Raw genomic sequence first — 22,094 nt, 5'->3', positions numbered from 1 at the left:
CGTAAGTTGTTTATCACATTCCTTCTAAGAAATGTCTTTTGATGGATGTTTCGCATGACCAGTGTGCTTGGGAAGGTGGTAACTTCATTATCCAATCTCTGGTCATTGTCAAGAATCTATAAATACTGGAGTCAGAGAATAAAGTTGCCTTTTTCCTGTTCTAACACTGAGAGACATTCATGCGAATCATTTCGTGTCCTTTAGTGACAACATAAGGAATTTTTTTTCCCCCTTGCTTTCTTTTTTTAAGCTTTACTAATAGAGAAAGGAAAAAAAGCCACACCCAAAGACTACAGAGTGAAACAGACACAGACACAGGCAGGCAGGCAGGCTTTACATCTCAGAAAGCATCACTGAAACATGGTTATATTGAGAACCTGCAGCACCCACCACTGTTGCTGCCATTGTGTTGACCAAAGCACAACGTATTTCTTGCCTTGTGGTCTACTACCCCACATCCATAATGCATTTATTTGCAGATCAGGACTTCTGACTGTCACAGCAGCTCAGAGGCAAAGCTGTAAAATAGCTGCTACATATCAGTGTCCTCAAGTTTCCATGTTGGATTTTCTTGACTATGTAGTTGTTCTTCCTGTAGGAACAATGCATTGAAGAGTCTGAAAACACAGCCACACCATTTGGTTTTAAGTTAATTCCTTTCCTATAGTTATCCACAGTTCTTCAGCACTTAGGAAACGTTTTTTGAGACACTTCACCACGGGAAAGGAGGGCTCATGCTGCAGCCAGACATTGTTAGATGTGGGCAAATGTAGCATAAGGAACAGCTTGCTCTATACCAGAAAAAAACCTTGTGTTGTTAAACTCCTAATCTTAGGTTCTCAGTAAAAGAGAATCCCTCATGGGTATCGTGGAAGAACAAATCTATGAATGCACTAGAAAAGTTTGTGTGGTGGATTTCGGTTTTCAGTTTTTGTTGTTGTTTATTTGTTTTGTTTTAAAAGGCACAAAAGGTGTTCCATTACAATTTGTTTTAAACAGTATTTCACTAGATAGTTGGCTGACGAAAAAGCATTGCACCAGCTGCAAATGCTTTTTCTTTTCTTCCAATTTCTTGTGCTGTTAAGAGCAAGTGGTGGTGGAGTGAAGAACATATGAAGAACCTGGAGACACCTTAAGGCACTTTAGACACCTTCTGCCAGTGGATTCAGTACAAGGAGAGAAGAGGTTTTAAGGGACAACTAGTTTTTACTCACCTTTCTGTAAAGATTTTCTGCTGATCTGTATGCCCCATTACAAGGCATTTAACAAAAATAAGGCTTGAGTAATTTCACAAAACTTATTCAAATTACTCTAGAAAGTATCCCTTAACACCAGGAGGTTATTAAAGCAATGCTTGATTTCAGATTCTGTCACATTGCTGAATCCCAGCTTCAATACAGTTACACATTTAAAATGCAATTTAAATAAACATTGAGGATTCAAAAATCCCACAGCATCCACTTAGCTCATTTAGCCTACCCTTCATACTTATCCATCAGCAATTAAAGACCAGATACCATGATGACTAAAAGAGGGTTCACAGGTTTTATAAGCGACTGCATTTTCTTTCAGTACTTCTGTGTTTTATCATACATTTTCATTTCAAATGAGGGAAATTTGAGACCAAATGTGTTTCAAGTCCATTCCACTGTACCGGAGCATTTTGTTCTGCTCCTTAAGTAGTATCAAAGTAGTATCTCAGTTCCTGTCTATCAATTAAATAATTGCAAAAGTCCAGAATTTGCTGTACATGCTTTGGATTGCAGCCAACACAAGATCCATTTGTTTCTGACGAGCCGAGCACATTTAGATCTGGAATAAAAATATTCTGTGATGAAAAGGGGAGCAACATTTTCTCACATTGCTTAGTCTGATTTCTTTTTTGTACTGTGGACAGAAATAAATCTTTGGAGCAGGAGGAGAATAAATTTGGATGCAAAGAACAGCCCTCAAAGTAACTAGAAAGCAAGTAACACTCCAGATGCAAATGGGGATGCCAGATGCACAAAACTAGAGGCAGGGTGATACCACACAAGACAAAGTTTAGTAGAGGATGTTTCAGCATAGCTGGAAAGATTAAGTGGAAAGAAGGAAAGAAATTCTTTACTAAAAACTATCCCCTGATAATGCCTCCAATCATGCATATAAACATGCTTTTAATTTGTAACACTATAGGATTTCAAATGTTTCATGAGTTGTGAAATTTACAAGAGCTATCATGCTTTAGGCTGAATCTGTTTTGCTTTTGCTAGATTACTGAGCCAAACACAATGACTTTCAACTCAATGCAGCAGTCATGTGCTAACATTTTCCCTGGTTAATGTTTTCTTATGTATGGATGGACAATCAGTGGGAAGTGATTAAACAAACCAATTATTTATCTGCTATGTTTGGCTGCTTCTCCTCACCCTTCAGGAGATACACCAAGTCTGATGCAACATCTCCCGTGTGAAATATCTCAGTCATTTCTGCATGCACACTTCTCCCATGTGGCTCAGCCAAAGGAGAGTGAATGCCACCAAACTGCTGTCTTCATGTATGGGCTTGACAACTGATGTCTCAAAACCATTTAAGACTTCAGGAAGTGGTATCACTTTATATCACTATAAAATCCAGTATGCTTGGATTTTACTCAACAGAAGCTTTGCAACAAGAAATCGCACCATGTATTGGTGTTTATATGCCTGAATATAAATCATTAAAGTTGGAAAAGACCCTTAAGATCACCAAGTCCAACTCCCAATGCATCATCACCACCATGATCACAAACCATGGCTCAAGTACCAAATCCACACTTCTTTTGAATACTTCCAGGAATGGTGACTCACCACTTCCATGGGCTGCCTGTTCCATGCTTGAAAATCCTTTCTGTGAAAAAAAAATCCTAATAGCTAAAGTTTCTATCAACAGAGTTTCAGAAATATCATTTCAGTCTATACAAAAAGTGAAGACAAAAAAACCTAAAAATTGCTAGTGAAAAATACATAAAAACCCCTTTCTGTGTATTTTGTCACACACTGGAACATGAAACATACAAGAAGAGGAATTCCTGCTAAGTCCAGTTTTACAGCTGAGGCTTTAGACTAATGACTATTATCAGGCAACTGATATGACCTTCAACACTTATACATGATGCTGCTAAAGCAAACTATTCTTGCTTAGGCAGTCAGAGAAGAAGCCTGCCTGGAAACCCAAACAATTCTAGAAATAAATGCTGGTAAAGCAATATTCTTAACAGATTGGTATAAATATAGTAACACATCACTCTTCCAGAGAGCAGGCTGGGGACCATAAAATTGCAGACCAGCATCCCTGCCAGAAAGATCAGGGAATTGCTCCCATGTTGTCCTGTTGGTAACTCTCACTCCCTGGCCTATTTTAAATCATATCTGAACATTATTCTAACATTAGCGTTACTACTGAAGCCACAGAGATTTAACTTAGTGGCAGCAGGGAGGAAAAAAAAACCCAGAAACTAAAAATGTTAAGACAACATAAGGCCAGATTCTGATTGGAGCTATACTGAACACATGCATTAACCCCAGTGACTTCGGAGTAATTGCACAAGGTTGCTAAAATTAGCATCTTGCCCATAGCACCGAGCAAATTAGAAATGCATAGACACAGATGAAAAGAGAGACAGCAAATGAGAGCAGCAAGACACTGCCCCCATGAAGTCTTTGCTGTGCTGCTGACAAGAAAAAGGAAATTGGGAGAAAAACCTATTCCATCCCAACTTCTCCCCAGGAGCCCGAGCAGGAGGGTGCTGGAGTGGAAGGTACTTTACAAGAGAGGGAGGCGTAGTGGAGAGCTCAGGAAGCCTTTCAAAAGGAAAGACAGGGAGTTTGCCTGCCAGGCAGGTTTTTGCAAGATCTCATCATTCTATTTATAACACCACATGCCATGTTACATTACATCACACCACGGCAGATGCACACCACATGCAACAAAACGCATTAGAAACACTGTGGGTTCTCTCCAGAATAAATGCCCACAGCTCGCAGTAGCAGCTTAAAGGCAAGTTTTCCAGGAAGGATTTGAAATTCCTTGGCAAGAATTTGTAACCTACGGAGTTAACTTTCATATTCTGCCAGCTCAGCACTTGAGAACTCAGAGCATCTATCAACACCACCCTGCTTTACATGCTCATGATTTTAATTTGTTCAGGGTTTATTCTTGTCTTTTTCTCCAAGAAAAAACTGCAGTGCAGTTTTTCTTACATTTAATTGAGTTTTATTCCTCTATCAGAAGCTCATCCAGGCATCCTGTTTCATGCCATTAAAGCAAACAGTCACTGGTAACACTGCAGCAAATCTGGGATGTCCCAGATGTTCTGGGGCAATCCACAGGCTTCACTGGACTCAGGATGGTGATTGGACATAACTCTGGACAGCCTTATCCAGTCAGACCTCTTTTGAATTTTGAAAGGGTTGTATTGGAGTGGATGACCTCTGGAGGTCCTTTCCAGACTGAATTAAGGTTTTATGATTCTCAGTATCTTTCCTAGCGGTGTAGGTACTATTAGCCACCAATATAATAACCACATGTGTCACCTAAATTATTTACAGTATTTGCTTTGATTTGATTTATTGGGTTCAGAGTTCTCTTAAAGTAGAACATTCAACACTAGCTGATTGACTTGAACAAGTGCTTGCTCTTCACATGAACACATTGATAAAGATGAGTCCAAAGTTCATTTCAGCTTCTGAAACCTGCAAATATCAATTGAAAACAGCAAGGCGAGGAATTTAATGAAGGCAGGGAACAATTGCAAAAAATGCATGCCATTGGTATAGAAGGGAGATGAGATCAGAATCAAAAACAGGAGGAGGGAGGTGCCATCTCCTTCTAGGGCCTAGCCAGATATAGACAGCTTTGCACTAGTGCCAGTTCTTTGCCTTAGACAAAATGGAAGATAAACATGCAGTTAAAAAAATTATCTCTTTGGAATCCCTAGGAGATTATGCATGAAAATCCTTATTAAATGCATATTACCATGTTTTGAGAAAAGGACTATATGAACAGACAATTAATTGAAGATTGCATCACAGCAAATGTGCACAACGGCACTGAAGAAAGATTGCAAAGGACACTATCGGTTGTTATTCCCCACATTCTGTAAACATGATGTTGTAAATGTGTTGGTGTTTGTTTACTACAGGATTTTTTTATAGAAATATTACTTTCTGTAGCATGCTCATCCCTAAGCAGGGTCTCCGTTTCACTTAAGAGATGAAAAACATGGAAGTAGTAGTTTTGGCATGAATTTAGCAAGTGACATAAGGTTGCTAATAGTGCAACATTGTCCTGGGTCAGGACCTATTTGGAAGGGAACTTCCAAAGGGATGATTCCCTAAAGGGCAAAATTCATCAGGCCTTCCCCCTGCCTATTTGGGAGAAAAATCTCCTTTGAGAGAAGTGGAAAATACTGTTTATTTAATAAGCAAAGTCACAAACAAGAAAAAATGAATACTATTAAACAATGAAACCTCTCATTGTTCTGAAGAGATGGCAAATTCAGAAAGTTCTTCTGTGGACTGGAGAGAGGAGAGTCCCTTTCATGGGGGGGTGTCCTCAGCTTTCTCTGAGGCTCCCCGGGCTCAGGTCCATGTCCCTGCCATAGCACAGCTTGGGGGGCCCTGGACAATAGTCCTGGTGTTCCCAGACCGAACAGCTGAACAGTTCCAAAATCCTTCTGGCCTCAGCTAACTAAAAAGCCAACAAAAAGCAAAGGAGAGCTCTGTCCTGCTGTCCATCCGTGCTGCAGGAAACACAGTCCAGAGAAGGATGTGGAGGAGCGAGTGCAGTTTCTGAAAACAAACTGTGTGCTTCTTCTTTCCCTTTGCTCTCTGAACCACACTTAAAGGTGCAGAATATAATATCCATCACAAAAAGAACAGGTGACTGGGGATAAAAGCATCATAAAGGACAAACGTGAAGAAAATCTTAATGAGAATTAAGTAAAAGCAAGCAAAAGTTATGCAAGGAAAAACAAACAAACAGGTTTTAGAGATGTTTTGGAAAAAGCAGCCAGCATGATTTCATTCTGGTATTTTCAGAACATATTGTATTATCTGTATTTGCTCTGGTGAGTCAGGTAGCCAACCACCAGCCTCAGTTTTCAGTGTCTATTTAGTGTCTGAGATAAGCAGTGTTTAGTGTGCAGTGTTTGTTGATTCTAAGCATAAAAGGATCTCATCCCTCCACTCCAGTTAATAGGATTATATATGCCAGGCAATTTGTGGTGTGTCAAATGCCACATTGAAATCTTTACTGAAGTAATTGTTTAGTCTCCAGATTTTGAGTCACAATCATAGATAGTTTTTGCCCAGAGCTTGTCTTATGGAAAAAATAAGTAATATCTTAGGCTACCAGCAGAGCAAGTGAAATAGGTTTTTAATCAGTTTTAAATTTAAACCATCTAAAGCTATAACTGCTTACATTTCATCTTGCCCAAAGTGTATCCAAAGAAAATAAGTGTGTCCCATGACAACAGACAGGATCATGACAGCTTTTGTGAGGAACTGCCCTGGCTCAGTGCCAATTGCCTGGACCTTTCCATCATATCAGGCCTAATACTACAAGTTCACTGGAGTGGAAGAGCCTCAAGGAAGCAATGATTCATTTCTGGGAAAGTATTAGACAGTAGTGGAAATTCAGAAAAGGGTACTGGGTCAAGATTGATGCTTTCCCTTTCTCCAGTTCTCTACACCTTACAAGTGTTTTGGAAGAAGACATGGGGTGTTCTGGACTAAAGGCTGGTGCTTGAATCTTACTGTGTCTCCCCTGTTGTTTGTGCAATAAATGTTACAGCAATTTGCTGCCATTTAAAGAGGGTATTCAGGATCCTAAATTATTACCTGTGTTTGCATTCACATCACTAGTTAAACTTGACAAAGACTCTTCCAAAACAATAAAACTATAATCTTCAAGCAGGGATGAATGAGACTGCGTACGTGCCTGCTGCATTTTCAGAGCCCCACTCTTGCTCCACTGATGGGTGGGTGAATGAAGATGCCTCCTGCCTCTCCCAATACCAATTTCACCCAAAGCACACACTTCACCCTGCAAGTGTGGACCAGTGACAGAGTGGTCCCCAACAAGACTTCTCATCCCTCTTGCTTTCTGTGCACTTCTCTCTGAAACAGGATCCTGCAGACAGAGCATCCCTGATCTGCTTCCTGCAGGCTGACCAGCTGTCACACTAACTCACTGCTGAGATTCGTAACCAGCTAAAGAGACCACGAGCAACACTGGAGCACTACTTCTTGGCTCACAAAGCTGGGTTTCCTGAAGGACAGTGAAATTCACCTGTAAATGCTTGGGGGGGTTTTTGGTTTCAGTGTTCAAGGGAAAGGGAAGTGTCCAACAAAACACAATACTGTTCTCTACAGGCTATATTTTTTCTTAGTTTAAAAAATTAAGTCAGATTGCTCTCTTTAATCTCATCACCATCAACAAAAACTTGCTTGCAGCAAAATGCCCTACAAATTGACATGTGTTTCTCTATTTACATTCTTCTTATTCAGCCACATGTAGTCCTTCCACCAAGACTTGTCTGGAGGTAAATCAGAAGCTTGTTTGCTTCTAAAACACTGGCTGAAGCCTCTATCCAGAACCCCACTTCAAAAGACAATTGACTTGCCAATCACTATTTTTTAAGAAGTACCACTAGCAGTGTAAATAAACAGAATGACATATAATATTTCCTTCTCAAACTATAATATTAATTTCACAACCCTTTAATCTCAATAGTTAAGAGATCCACCAACTTAATTATTCCTTTTCATAAACCCTCTTAAAATAACACTGTACTCATAGTTTTAAGTTGCTGAGTCTTGCAGGGCGGAGATGCTTGAAGTGGATGGCCACCAGTCTGGTGAGAGAAGTCTCTTCAGCCCCAGGAGCCATTCCTGGTTCACCAGCAGCCTCTGCTTTGGCACCAAAAGCAGTACAGCCCTAAGGTATAGAGAAAAATCCTGAAGGGCCTCCACAACACAAGATCTCTGCAGAAAGCCTCCTATCTCCAACTTCCTTAAGGTTCTAACTATTTTGCCCTGATAAAGGCTGCTACTGCTATATGTTTAAATAACAACTGAGCTCACACACATGACCTCAGCTAGTCTAGACTTCACATGTTCACAGCTCCTCACTCTGTAGCTCACTGCTTTCAGCCAGGCAGAGCTGCTTCTCAAGCACAATAAAACAGCATACTTAAAATGTACATTGCCAGCCTGCCAGACACTCCCTGCCTCTTCCCTTTCCCCTTCTCCATCACATTCCTCAGACCATCTCCCACACAGGCTCCTCTTCCATAGGGGGACCTGACAGAGGCAATATTGCACTTGCTTTTAGCCTGAATCATCAGGTTTGAACAGGGCTCTGAGACCTTGTACTCACTGCTTTCATCCTCTTCCTCCATTTGAAAGGAAGACAGCGTACAGCACGCTGTCCACATGGAGGGAGGAAGTAACAAACACAGTTTCACTCTGCAGTGAAGCTCACTAACAAAACTCTCACATCAGAGTAAGGAGCTGGAAGGTGTCTTGTGTTCGGGCTCTCACAAAACATCCTCCTATGAGGCAAGCCTAAAGCAACCTCCTACTTCACTCTCATATATGAAATGACAAGAGACTAATAAATTCTGTTGTTGTTGCTGAGGTCAGTAATTTTGCCTGCACTCTCTCCCTCTCATGGGATGCTTGTACAACTGTTGGAAGCCTTCTTACCATTGCCATGTCTGTCTCAGCAGAGGTTATCAGGAGAAATCATTGAACTGTTTATTTTGATGGAAATCCAGTTCGCTACTGCTTACATTTAACAGGTGCCAAGATGTGCATTCCTATCAGATTGGAGTGACAATGAGTCAGAAATACACAAAAAAAGTCAAAGAATCAACCCAGCCTTAATCTACATAAAAAAGGTCCTGAAGTGGAAATTAAAAACTTTTGTTCATATTATTACTCTTACACAACAGAATCTGCTTAGCTGATTCTCACTGGCCACAGATTAATTTATAATATATGTAAGTGAACTACTATGTTATTTTTAGTTATTACAAATGCCACAGAAATTTTAATGGCAATAACTTTTTGGGGAAAATGTTGAGACAAATAGGATTTTAAATTTTTGAGGTATTATCCACAGCTGGAGAAAGAATATACCAAATGTTTTAACACATCTTTGCCAGTCAGTGAATAAGCTGTGACAAGGAAAGAGAACAGGCCACTTGAGTTGTTGGAATGCTTTTTCCTATGATCAAACCCAACTACATCTCTGTCAGTGGCAATATTTTTCCCCAGCAGCACCTGGAGGTACAGATGTAATTTAATCCTGAGTCTCCCTTCCCCAGTAATTCCTCTTCAGTAACTTCCTAACAACTGTGCCCCTGTCTCATGTGCAGTACAAGCAGCAGGGAGCAAGGGCTGGACGTTCACTGGGAACAGCCCTGCAAAGCCAGAGCTGAGGGAGAGCTCGGCCTGCTGCTGTCGAGCGTGCTTTGCCTCTGGTCAGGGAGATGTGGCCTCAGGCACAAACCCAGTGAACTGCACGAGCACTGACTAATAGCAGGCTGAACTCAAGCTAGAAAATATTTCGCATGACTAAGTACTACTTCAGTAGGAAAATAAACCTTTATCCAGAACCACCCAAAAACACTTTTCTCCAGTATAATGTGGCTACTGTCTTCAGTACAAAGAGACAGAGGAATATTATCCCTATTTTGGGATCCAGTCAAGCTGTCAGCACTTGACAAAGTCCTGTTTCCCAGTGAAGCTGCTTGCACTTGTCACACGTGAAAAATAAAAAATACATAAGGTCTGATCTTTTTAATTGAAGCTGATACTATTAACCTCATGCAAGTGTGAAATAAAAAGCCTGCACGCGCTTGGTTGGCAGATGGTAACCTCAGGAAGCAGCAGTTCAGCTGGAACTCTGAGCCAGCATTCAGGGAGATGAGCTACACAGAGACAGACCATTGGTCACATGGAAAATAGACAGGCAAGGAGAGTAACCAGCATAAATTTCTCACATCTTCAGTCATTATTCTAACTATATGGTCTCAGCTTCAGGTTTGAAGGCACCTTTTAAACAATTATGGCACTGGCAGTTTTTATTACATTGTTTATTACTCTGAGGGGTTTATGCTGCACATTTTACTGAATCAGTGTTTCCAATATTGTTCTTCTGGACAGCAACTGATGTTTTCATAATCAACAATAGCTCTCAAGGTCTTTTAAAAGCATAAGTATTTATTGATACATAAAGTTATAGTTACCTAGTATTTTTTTCTCTTTCATGATCCAAATATTCCACAAGCTTTTTCTTATTTGCTAAAATACAGAACGACAGTATAAACATCAGATATATTTGTAGAATTTTGGGAATGAAGACCTTTTCATTACTTTTATGTTATCTAATTTCAGTGGATTTGTTTTACATTTAATCCTACTGTAAACATACATAATATGTACTTGTTTCCTGTAACAAATTATGTTTGGGACTTAGAACAGTCTAGCCCTGCAATCTCTGGCAAAACATTTGCCATTTTTTCACAAGTTCCACTCAAACTTCCTTTTATAAATTATCGACACCTGAAGGCAAAAAAGGTCATAAACTAGGGAAGAAGTATCCTGGATGATTTTCTGCCCTGAAACATTGAAGTGAACATAGCACAGAAAATATTCAGTGTGGCAAAATAAACCTCCCAGAGAAGGGTTAGAGACCCAGGTTCCAAATACTAAACCCATGGGCATTTATGTATGTGGACCAAAAAGACAGATTGATAAGAATTTGAGATGGACCATCTGGCTGTGTAAAACCTTACAACCCATACATGTAGAGATAACAAGTTTCCACTCAGCAAACCTGCTCTGGCATTTTCATTGTTTGATGTCTTTCCCATTTAAGCTTTAACCCAGGCCCCTGGGTATTCAGCCCAACGATCTACCACAGGAGAAATTCCAACTTGCAAAAGGGTAAACAGGCATTTAAGATGGTACATGTCAGGCATTTTCAGAAATGCTCAAAATCACCCAGGATATATTTTTAACATTAAAGTCACTATGTAATCCCACACTGACATTCTCCTCTGTTATTTTTAGATCTGGAGCTTTTCAGGTGAAAACAGAGGTTGCATAAGGGCTGGAAAAAGAGGATTCTTGGCTCAGTTTAAACTGCAATGTAGATTTCTTTGCAAATGCCAAGATTATCTCTAACCTCTCACACTCTGCAGTTCTCTGATGTCATAACACTTGCTGCAATTTCTGCAGGTAACAATACATCAGAGGAATAGTCAAAAGGCACATGCTGGTGTGTTCCAGACATACACGTTGTCCCAAGTCTTGGGATCATTAAAGCAAGTAGCTGAAGTTAGACACAAAAGAGGGCCAAAGACATGAAAGGGAGATCTAAGAATACTACAGCCTTTTGCTGACACATGGGTGGTGCCAAGCAGAAAGATGTGGAGGGGAGCAATATCAGGGCAGTGCCGTCCCCTTGGCATGCCTTTTGTACCTGCAGTGTCTCTGGAGCTCTGGGCTTTGTGGCTTTTTCAAGCCTAACCCTAAGCGGAGCAGTAAAAATAGATCTTTGCTGAGGTGCCCAGCACATGGGTGGTGCCGAGAAGAAAGGTGTGGAGGCAGCAGTCTTTGGGCAGTGTGGTGTTCTTTTGTTACAGTGAAATGGACCAAACCTAACTAAATCCATCCTCATTGGAATCACAAGATTTCCTTTCCTTGCATGAAATGAAGAATTTCATTTCGTGAAAGGAAATAAAATCTCAAAGTCGGAGAACAAAGTGAAACAAACAGTCTGGGGTTTCCACAATTAGGCACTCGTGTAATCCAAATACCAATGTGTTTGCATGATCTGTTCTAACAAAAGACATTAAGCACATGGAAAATACTGGTTACTGAACTTAAGCCATAGCTTCAACATGAGATGGGTTTATCCTATTGTCCTGGTCTCCAGGTTCATGCCTTCCCCATGGCCTGCCCTTAAGTGAGGAAATACTGTCACCTCTCCTTGCGACCACTGCATTTCCTCCTGAGGGGAAACTGAGGTACACAGAGAGGGACGGAGCTCCCCCGTGGCTGAGGCAGAAGGGATGGTGGGATCAGGGAGAACAGCTGGCCCAGCCACAAACCAACCCATTGTGATTGCAAACCCCTTCAGCTTTTACGGCTGATCAAACATGGGACAACCTGATCCACCATGGCACTGAAGGGAGTCCTGTTCAGAGTGACACTTTGGGCACTCATTAATGAAGTGAACACAGGGGTGTTCAACCCAAACTGTCTCCAGTTCGAGCTTACTTTTAATTAGGGTACAAGGACTTCAGTACCACAGTGGTTATGACTGCTAATGTTTTGTTCCACAATCAGATCTTAACAAAGTTGTGAAACAAAGTTCCCTGTAAAAGAAAAAAACTAAAAAATTGTTAAAAGGCTAGAAAAATGCTTTGAAGAATTCCTTAAGGAAGGCTCAAAAAAGACTCAGACACTGTAAAAAAAATCCTGCATCAAAGAACAAACTGCAAGGTGAATAACAACTATACTGTGTTCAGAAATTAAAGGTTGGATATCACTCTAGGGCTGTATTTGGAAGTTCAGGCAGAAAGCAAGTGCTGACAGCAAGGAGCTATAACTCGGATGAGATGGTTTCAAATGGGCCATCTGGCCAGCAAAGGAACAGAAGTGGCAATTGGAAAACCTGAAAAAACCTCATTATAGCACATCACAACTGAGACGATGACTCGGTTTCCAGCTCTCCTTGAGAAAGCTTGCCTAGACACACAGAACCCAGCAACAGCTTCCCTTGGCAGTTTGGGGAAAGAGGAGGGAGGGAAAAGGGAAGGAACAAAAGGTTTCTGTTGTGGAGTCACATAATAGACCATAATGTACTATACTTAATCACACAATATCTAAAGGAGTCTAGAGAAGTGAAATCAAATTGCTCCAAAACACCAAATCTTAAAGATGGAGATAAACTCCTTTTTGTTCAGTACTAAGAACCAATTTGTAGCACCTGCAGGAGTATGTTTCTAACACCATTTATTTCCCAAGTTTGATGAATACATCAGATCTCTGCTCCCACCCTCACTGTAGTATAAATAAGCATTTTGAAAAAGGTAGGTAAGCAGGCATTTCAGTAATTGCCACTCCTATGTCCTCTCACCTTGGGAATGAGCAAGGTGGGAAATCTGTTTCTGCTGGGATGTGGGGCAGACTGTAGCTCAGCCCTCCACAGCCTCTTCTGTGCCACAGCAGGCAATCTGGAGCCAAGGACATCAGCACCCACAGTCCTCCTCAGAAGCCACAGTGTGTACCTTGCTGTTCACCAGCAAGAGTGAGGACTGGAATTACTGGAATTACCAAGACACTGGCCCTGTTTCTGGTTTCCTGCAAGCAGATGATTTAGCTTTTACTTGGTGTATTAACTTTAGGCAGTGGGAGATGTGTATCCTAAACATCTTTGAGCAATCTTGTGATGAAATTCCCAGTTGTTCTTTTTTGTAAAGTTTGCTTTGTCTCCACTGTTCTTTCTTTACATGATTTAATCTCCTTGAATGCTCTTCATAATTTATTTTTAAATTTCAGGCATTTTTATGCTTCCATCAATTTTTATTATATGTAAGATTTACACCTTTTTTCTGTACAATTCAGATGCATAATGCATTACTTTGGTTGAAAACTTCTGCAAGTTCTCTAAGGCTGCACAGTGTTTAAAATAAAATGATTTCCCACACTAGTCAGACCAGCAAATTTAATGCCTGAAGCACTGTAATAACATGGTTTTAAATAGACTGCTGAAATATTAATCTCAGTGTTCATTTTTCTTTCATTCTTCCTCTATTGTTTGACTTTTCTTTCTGTCTATGCTTCAATATCCTCTGGATATCACCACATCCACAGGATGATTCAGATGTTGGGAGAGCTGTATGCTTCAAGCCACAGAGTTCCACAGGAACACATTCCTTATTCTTCACATGGAGCCAGTTTTCTTTGAAACAGCTCACCTGCCTTTCAAACATTGCTTCTCCAAGTTTAAAGATCTATTTGTATTAAGTTTCGTAATACTGTAGGTACCTTAGGTGACCAAACTGTAAAATTACCTTTTTTCTTTGGGCTTGTTATTTCTCTAGTTGTTCTGCAAAGTCACAAAGAAAATGGAAATGAGTCCCCTAGCAATCCTCTTGGTGCAGGAAAGGCATCAGACTGAAGTGATGTTGTGAAATTGGGTAGCAAGAATAAGCAGCAATTTTGAACCAGTAACATTAGAAATCAAGAAAGGTATTTAAAGAAAGACTCAGTTCAGGCAATCTTCTGAAAAAGTTTTATATTATATCTCAGGATGGACTGGCATTCAGACTGAGCTTAAATTGGTATTTACTTTCAATATGCCATTATTCAGTGCATAGAATTTTTTAATATCAATAATATGAAGCATTTTTGTAGCTATGATTTTGTGCCATCTACCTGATTTAGTCAAAGGATTATGAACTCCCCATGAATGTCTTAAGGCTAGAAATGGTAGGTCTTCAAATCACCCAAGGACACAGGTTTGGGAACAAAGCCACGGTTGCAGAAATGGGAGGAAAAATTTTCAATAATTAACTTCCAGGCAAAGACACTTTGGCAAGAGGAACGGCAGTTGCCTCCAGTTCAGGACCACAGGTCTGGTGAGCAGAAAAGCCCTCCTGTGCCTGCTTTTAGCCGGAATATGCTTAGTCCAGCAGAGACAGAAGCTGCAAGACTGTGTCCCTTTGGATGTGCTACATACCCATCAGGCACACAGGCCCCGCACTGTAGCAGAGACAAAGACTTCACTCCTGGGTGCTGCTGGCAAGTGTCCTTTGGCTCACTGGTTGAGCCTCCACCAATGCATCCAGCACAAGCCCTGTGCCCTGCTCCAGGTGTGTTTCCTGTGTGTAAGCACACAGTGGTCACCCCAGACTTCTATGGAGGACTGGATTTTATCCAAACTAAGTGTGCAAGGCCTGACCTTGACCTGTAAAATTAATTCCTACAACAAAGGAGACATTTGGTGCTGTTTGCTTGGCTGTCTCTCCAGCTGCTTCTCCATTGCAACAAAGGCAGTTTGATGATTGCAACTGAAAAAACACTTTTGGCTACTGAAAGAGATCCTTATGATTATACCATGCCTTGGTGAGACACATGAAAATATTTCCTTCTTTCCTTGGGGTTTTATGCCTTAGTTAGGAGGGAGAAGATTAACACAGAAATTAATGTAGTAGAATATCACTTTTTACTCAGTTACTGCACACTGGAGTCAGATTCCTGGGAACAGAAAACAAAGATACTAACCCAGAGCCAAAAGTATCTTCTAAACTGAGCCACCCAACCTCTGGCATGTCCAGACCAAGTAGGGACAGAGAAGGACAAGAAACCAAAGATATTTTCTCTTACTTTTTCTTAGAGAAAAATAAACAAAGTGACTGCACTAGATTATTTTGGCAAAGGGGTTCACATTCATATTCTCCTCGAAGTAATTTGATTACCTCTGCATACAGGTTTCATAACAACCAGCAGAGGAGAAAGGAAAGGCACCAGAAAAGTTCCAGGTCCAAAATAGTCACAGCTTGATAACATAAGGGCTCTTTATGTCATTTCATAGATTCTGCTAATGGGTGGAAGGAAAAAAAGTAAAAGACTCTTATAAAAAAAAAAAATTAATTAAAAATTGGAGATAGAAGGGTACACTTAAAATTTCCAGCCATGAGCAGTCCAGTTCAGTTTTGCTTTCAGTCTGCAATTACCTAAGACCTTATCTCATTTATATGGTAATAACTTGTCTCACGTTGGCTCAACAAGCAGAGAGAGCTGCGCCGGCTCCTCGAGCTCTCTGGCCGCAGCTCCCGGCGTGGGTGGCCGGTCCCACGGGCTCACAGTGCCCACCAGCATCACCAGCAGCCTGCACAGCCAGGGCTTCCTCCTCCCTGGGCACTCAGAAAACATTCTGAGAGGTAATTGTTTGCCCAAGGAAGAGGAGACTTGCTGCGGCAGTTTGGAATGAGCTGCGCCTCAATAAGGAGCGGCAAAACTCAAGGCAAGGTTCAGAAATTATTCCTGGGTGATTATTACAGCCATAAAGCTGTGTTTTCTTTAAATTCTGATTAAATCTAGACAAAGTGAGGAAAAATAACTAAAAACTAATCTAGACATTAATGAGAGGTAAATGCTTTGGTCTTTTGCAATTTCAAAGGTAATTACTAAGGGATGTCTTATCCCCTCACCACAGCTGAGGAGGAGCACGGAGACCTCTGGATTCCAACTAATCCTATGCTCTCAGATAAAATGAATGTTAGGCAGGTTGCAAACTAGCAAACATCAAGACAGAACAAGGAGCTTGAATAAAAGCAGTCCATATAGATAACAAACCCCACCATGATTCTCCTTCCTGACAGTTCAGCTACTCTAATGAGGCCTTTCTTAAATAAATTTTCTGTAGGCTTGCCCATTACTCATTTTGGGGCACAACAGAAAATTTCCTTTTAGCAAGTAATTTCCCATCACAAACTAGACAGTGAGGTGTGGTGACTGTATGTGCTAGAACTCTGATCATGTCACAGTGGGTTGTGTTTTACTGACTGCAATCATCAAGTACAGACCTCCAGCCCACCCAGGACAGAAAAGGTTTGATTTAAGGTGAGGGGTTTCATCACACTGTATCTTTAATGAAAACCAGGCAGCAGATGGTTTGCTGGCATTGCTTTTTAAAAGGGTTCTGTGCCTCTCACTAGAAGAAAAAGTGTATTTTGAAGGCAATTTAGGGACAAGAAGATAACTAATGTCATTTGTGCGAAAAGGAATCAGAAGGGAGGACCAGGCTTTGGCTTGTACCCCTGTAATATTACACATTATGCTGTTTGTTTCTCTTCCAGATGAGACAGGTGGACTTGAGAAGGATCAGGTCTCTGCCACTCTCATTCTCTGCAGGTTACAGGAAGGTGAAGCTTGCTCAGAGCACACTGTTGATGGACCACTGGGAGTTGCTGTTTTAAAAACACTGACTAAAAATGCTTTGCATTCAGAACAGTGAGTTTTATGTGGGATTTATTTACTGTATTCAAATGCAACAAGCAATTTGTACTGAATGCAATTATATACTTAGGATTGCCAATGCAAAACAAAGGATCAATGTGTTTGAGGTCTGTGTTATCCTTTTATACAGAGAATGTTTCACACAAATGCCTTAATCCCTACCACATCATGGTGAGCCCTGAGCCCCATAGTCTGGAGTCTTTAAGATGACACTTAAGAGTTCCTGACCACCAGGAAGGGTTAGCTTTGCCCCACTTAAATCTCTAAAAGTGTCCCTTTAGCCACAGGTGCTTCAAATGCATGGTAAGAATATAAAATTAAGGTTAGCAGTTCAGAAAGGCTCTGAAAAGGATCTCGTTTCTCTAGAAGAGAAGCTCTGCCCACCATCACAGCAATAACAAAACCAATCTATTTCCACCCCAGCAAAACTAATCCTAACCCCTAATCTCAGTCATGAAGTGCTGGATCATGGACTGCTGAACTGGCACACAGGAAACTAAATGGCAGAACCACAGGCAGAGAGGATGGAGATACTTCAGTGAAGCACTGGTATTAAAATGCAAGCCATCAAAAGAGAAGTCAGATCTGGACCATCAGAAGCAGCCTTGAGAGAAATATGTGAATAGCAGACTACATAAATTGTTTTTCCTTAGCTGATACAAGCAGAGCTGGGTTTGTAGGCACAGGTCAGGAGATTGGCTGTTAACTCTAAACATAGAGGATTCAGTCTTCTGCCAGCTCAGGAGCCAGAGAAAGGTTTTTGATAGTGAGCAGTTGCAAGTTATATCATCTTTTAAAAAGTAAAAATATAACATACAGAGGCATAAAACCTCTTATCAGCTGAGAACAACAGCATCAGTAATGAATTCTCACTATTAATAAATCCTGCCTCCAGAGCTTCTCCAGAAAGCTTAATAAACATTTCACTGTGCTCTGTTCTGAGAAGTAATCCAAAAGAAGACTCTGAAAATCTTCAGGAAATGTGAAGGAGCTGTTTGAAGTGTAAGATTTTGAAATGCTAATAGCTTTAAGGAAGCATTAGCGGTGTTTATCTCCGATTGCACCAGGAGCAGAATATCCAGGAGGGTGATTTAATGAGCAAGACATCCAGTGTCTATTAAATGCTTCTCAAGCATAGTAGGATAATATTCCAAAGCCACTGAAACCGTGACAGGGCAGCCTTAAAAAGAAGGAAAATTGGAATTTCCTCCCCCTTCAGTGGAATTCAATGGAATTCCCCCGCCTTCCATCATCCAACATGGATAAATTCAAGCCTAAAATACCACACCCCATGTCTGCATAAGGTAATCTCATATCACAGATAACATCTTGCTTCTGATACCTGCAGCACAAAACAAAAAACCACACACTCAGGGCAGAACAAAAATCCAAGACAGGCATCTGGGAAGTTAAAAAACAGTTAGAGGAAACCTCACTTGAAGTTGTAATGAACAACCTAGTCTCTAAAGGCTTTAAATGAATATCTTCAAACACACTAGTAAACATTTTAAATATGTATTCACAGTCCAGTTGTATTCTAATGCTCCTCTGACGAATAAAGCTGATTCTCCTTCTCAGTAAATAATTCAGTAGCAAAGAATTGCTTGGCCTGGAAAAGGGATGAACAATGGGCCAAGACTTAAGATCGTTGCTCCTTCCTGAGAGATTTTGGCCTCAATTTTGACTTTGTGGGTAGAGGTTGCTGCAAAAGAGGAAGTCACACAAATAGTGTTTGTATTCATAACTGCAGTTTAGTATCCATATTTTTCTGACCTTTATTCTTTATTCTTTTAGTGGAAGAAGAAAGAGTTGATGGCATGAAAAGAGAACCAAGAAACATATTTTATATAAGCTCCTGCTACAGGAGAGTGATTTTCGTATTCAAAGACAAAGTGCAGTTCTGTTCTACCTGTTGTCAGGTACATTCATCTTGTGGTACAGTGTTGCTGGTATTAGAGACTTGGGAGTGCAAGGTACCCAGGAACTTCATCTAGAGCAGGATCCAGAAAGCAAATTACTATTATTCTGTGTTTCCAACTGGGGTTTTATGCTTATTTAATGTTAGCACAAAGATACAGCTAAGTACTGAAGAGCAATCTGATTAGGAGTGAGGGTAAGAGTAATAAAGCACTCCTAAAAACCAGGCAACTCCAGTTTCCTCCCTGCTAAAAGTAAGTCTTTTTAAACCAGAGACTTTAAAGGAGACTAAAACCTTTCCCAGGTTAATTCCATTAACTCTATATAGATCAAGGAAAGACTGCAGTGAGTCTGAAACAGTGACAAGGTAGAAACCTTTTGGTATGCACCTGAACCTTCCTTTCCAAGCAGCAAAATTCCAACCCAACAAGCTTCTCTGAAAAATTGAGATATTCACAGGCGTTTGCAAATTATTAGCACAAGATCCTGCAAAGTACAAAAGCCACCCTGGGAGACCCACTGCTTAGATAAAAAATACAAAAAGAGGAGTTCTAACAGAAATGAGGTGTACAGAGGCATGTTAAAAGACTGGTAACTTTTAGCAGCCAATTTGGTGCTCTGCTTTAAATCTTCCCAAAAAAATGAAGCTTTGTGTACCTTTAAAGTTAGGAGGAAGCCTAAAGACTAGATACACCAGTGCTTCACCTCTTTCATCTGCCATTTTTTTCAAGTTTAGGTGTGTTTGGATCCAGCTTGTTTCTTGACAACTTCAGGAAAACCTTATTTCTATACATTATTTTCCACAAATAATTCTTTTTAAAAGAGAGCAAACAAAAAAGTTATTTCTGTATTATTTCACAAAGACTCCTCCTCATAAGTCAGAAAACTAGACATACACAAAACTACATATGTATAACTGACCTTTTTTGTTTTGAACTTCATCCATGAAAGTTTGCTTAGCTGCATGAACAAATCTTCATGGGCGACTCCCTTCAGACTGTGATCTTGGCACTAAGAAACAAGGAGTGACACAAAAAAATGTTTCAATCTGGAGATAATGCTAGCATCTTAAAGACTAAGCCAGATCAGTTCACAAACTGCAAGTGCAAAATAAACTATAGAAATAAAAAGTAAATCAAAGCAGCAATCACTAGACAGTGTCTTTAAATGGAACAGTTTTGCACAAAGACTGAGTGCAGTTACTCACAGTTGCATTTTGTATATCCTCAGTTAAATCCCAGGAGAATCAGCCATCTGTAAAGCCCCCATCTGACAACTTCTGTGCCTAACATTTCCCCTTTATCCCAGCCCCACATCACACCAGCAGCAGGTAGGTTGTGTTTGTCTCTTAGGGACTAGAGTTTGCTCCAGACCACAACCATCAAATTCTGCCCCACTCACTGCATTTGGATGCATCCCCTCAGGTTTCCCCTGACACAAAGCAGAGTCACACAGCCCAGGCAACGCAGCACAGCTGCCTTGAGCCTGCAGAAGGGCATCACTTCACACCAGCTGAACCTTCATCCTGGCTCCTCCTTGGCAGCAGCAACCTGCTTTCATGTTCTGGCCCTTGTCACTGCCAGCTGTGAAGGGCTGCTCCTTCCTGCCCTAGGGTGGGCTAGTTTTGTCTCTTAGAGTGTTTCTGCAGCCAGCAGCTACTGGGGAGCAGAACATGGACAGGTGGACAAGGGCAGAGGGGAGAGCAACACAAAGAAGGTGTCCCATGCTCAAAACACAAAGTGGTTTCAAGTATTTTCTTGCTTAACACTCTTATTAAATAATAGCTATATAGCATCTCACACACACTTTTGGTTTAGTTTGAGTTTTTTGTATTGGTTGTGGGTTTTTTTGTTTTTTTTTCCATATTGTTTGATTTTGTATTTTACTTAGGCTGTGCCCCAAGAAATGCTGGCTGTTCAGCTGGACCTTCCTTGTGTGTTGGGGGGACAGAGTGACAGACATGGTGTTGGGATACCAAGGGCACATGTCCCTTTCCTATCTATTTTTATAAAGTACAGGCTCAGAAAGATTTTTTTTTTTTTTTTTTTTTTTTTTTGAGGGGACCAACACGTCTGCAAAATTTCTTACTGGAACTTCTTATACAAAACAGAGAAATCCCATCTGGATACTGCATGCAAGAGCTCACAACAAAAGAGAGGCACAGAGGGGCTTATGGAGGTGATCAGAGGAGCATTTCCTCATGACAGAAGGCTGGAAATCTTCTGCACAGTAAAACACTGACTGAAAGAGGAGACAATTGCAGTCTGTAAGGCATCTAAGAACTAACTACCATGACAGGAAAATAACGATATAATTTAATAGAGATACTTAGATAAAGATATTTCATGAAAACCTGCCACAATCACATCCATCCTGTAAACTAGAAGAAGAATTCCAGCTATTAGAATGATGAAGCTGGGGAACTCTCTTCCCAAAAGCCGTATTTTACAAAAGTAAAATAAGCCCCAAAAAATTAAGGCCTCAAATTCATACATAAGGTTTGTGTCAGAGAAGGGAATCAGATAGTGCAGACTTAAATGCCAGGCCAGGTTCCCTAAAATAAAAATCAATATTCTGATCAGTGAGGGTCAAATGTGTGGATAAGGTTTTCTGGGTCAAATTTTGCAATCCAGTGTGGGTGAAGTGAGAAAATAAAACTAATGTGAGAAAATATATTAGGTTTTTCTAATATAAATAAATTGTTAATAAATAATAAATAAATTGTTAGTGGTAAATCAGTGCCACTAATCTTTGGAATGATTAAAAACATATTTTTCTTTGAGGACAATATTTACATTTCTGACACAGCATTACCATAGGATGCTAGAGAATTAATCAAGATGGTTTTAGGCAGTTTTTTTCCTCCTTTTGCATGACAAGGTAAACAATTTATTGATAACTCAGTGCATATGTTCTTCTGGGTTGGTTTTTTTTTTTCTTTTAAATTTAATTTTTGGAATTATCAATACAGTCGTGTCCTCAGGGAATAACATCCATGATTGTAAAGCTCAGTTATAAGCAAAAAGGCTTAGACATTTCCCTTTCTTCTGAACTCCTTTTGATTTGGGATTATCACCTGAGTGTAATCTATTTTTTTCCTCACATAGTGCTTGT

At 40.4% G+C, this 22,094-nt stretch overlaps 1 protein-coding gene across 2 annotated transcripts in view; it reads right to left on the bottom strand.

Moving 5' to 3' along the window:
- TUNAR (transmembrane neural differentiation associated intracellular calcium regulator) overlaps positions 1-22,094 on the bottom strand; it is a 160,379-nt gene that overhangs the window by 116,630 nt on the left and 21,655 nt on the right. The window contains exons 1-2 of one of the 2 annotated variants that reach the window (XM_088057964.1): positions 20,382-20,519; positions 19,902-19,991 (exon numbers count right to left, since the gene is read on the bottom strand). The gene's annotated coding sequence lies outside the window, so the exon portion shown is untranslated. Of the gene's footprint in view, positions 1-19,901; positions 19,992-20,381; positions 20,520-22,094 lie in introns of those variants that run through there. The other variant, XM_088057965.1, reaches the window with a different exon arrangement.

Source organism: Pseudopodoces humilis, chromosome 7 (genome assembly GCF_049639895.1).
Source record: "Pseudopodoces humilis isolate 2021_Gansu_Grassland_sample_001 chromosome 7, ASM4963989v1, whole genome shotgun sequence".
NCBI lineage: Eukaryota > Metazoa > Chordata > Aves > Passeriformes > Paridae > Pseudopodoces > Pseudopodoces humilis.
This window is presented reverse-complemented; position numbering and strand designations above follow the sequence as displayed.